Source organism: Penaeus vannamei, chromosome 3 (assembly GCF_042767895.1).
Source record: "Penaeus vannamei isolate JL-2024 chromosome 3, ASM4276789v1, whole genome shotgun sequence".
Classification (NCBI taxonomy): Eukaryota; Metazoa; Arthropoda; class Malacostraca; order Decapoda; family Penaeidae; genus Penaeus; species Penaeus vannamei.
Window position 1 is genome coordinate 11,284,495 of NC_091551.1, and position 611 is coordinate 11,285,105.

Sequence of the window (611 nt, forward strand, 5' to 3'; positions counted from 1 at the left end):
GGTAACTCTCGACCGTGGGCGCACCATCGCCAAATATATTAACGATTAGCGAAATGGTATTATGAAACTCCGAGTGAAATTTATTCGCGGACGGAAATTTAGCCTGCTGTGACGTCATAAGAGCTGGGCTCCATGGCTGTGTGTCATCGATTTCCATGACCTACCATGACCTACCCTTTGTTCCTTAGTGCAGGTCTCTTTTGTGTATTGTGTTATCCTTTCTGTGTGTGTGTGTTTTTTTTTTCTTCCTTCTCTATTTCATTCCATATCATAAATGAACATAATGTAAAACACACTGTCGAATTCTCTTTAGCTCACTTTCTCTCCAGCTCTCTACTTTATGTATTTATTTATATATATACATATATACATATCGATTTTTATATTTCTCACCTTCTCTCTTTTTCCCTCTCTCTGTCAAAATGATTATTGATATTATCATTATTGTTAACATTATCATTATCATCACATGTTGATTGTTGTTATTATGATTATGAATATGATTATCATTATTATTTCTTTGACTATCATTATCATTGTTATCAATATTATTTTTATTATTTTAATCTTTACCATTATCATCACTATCATTATTATCATCATTATCATTA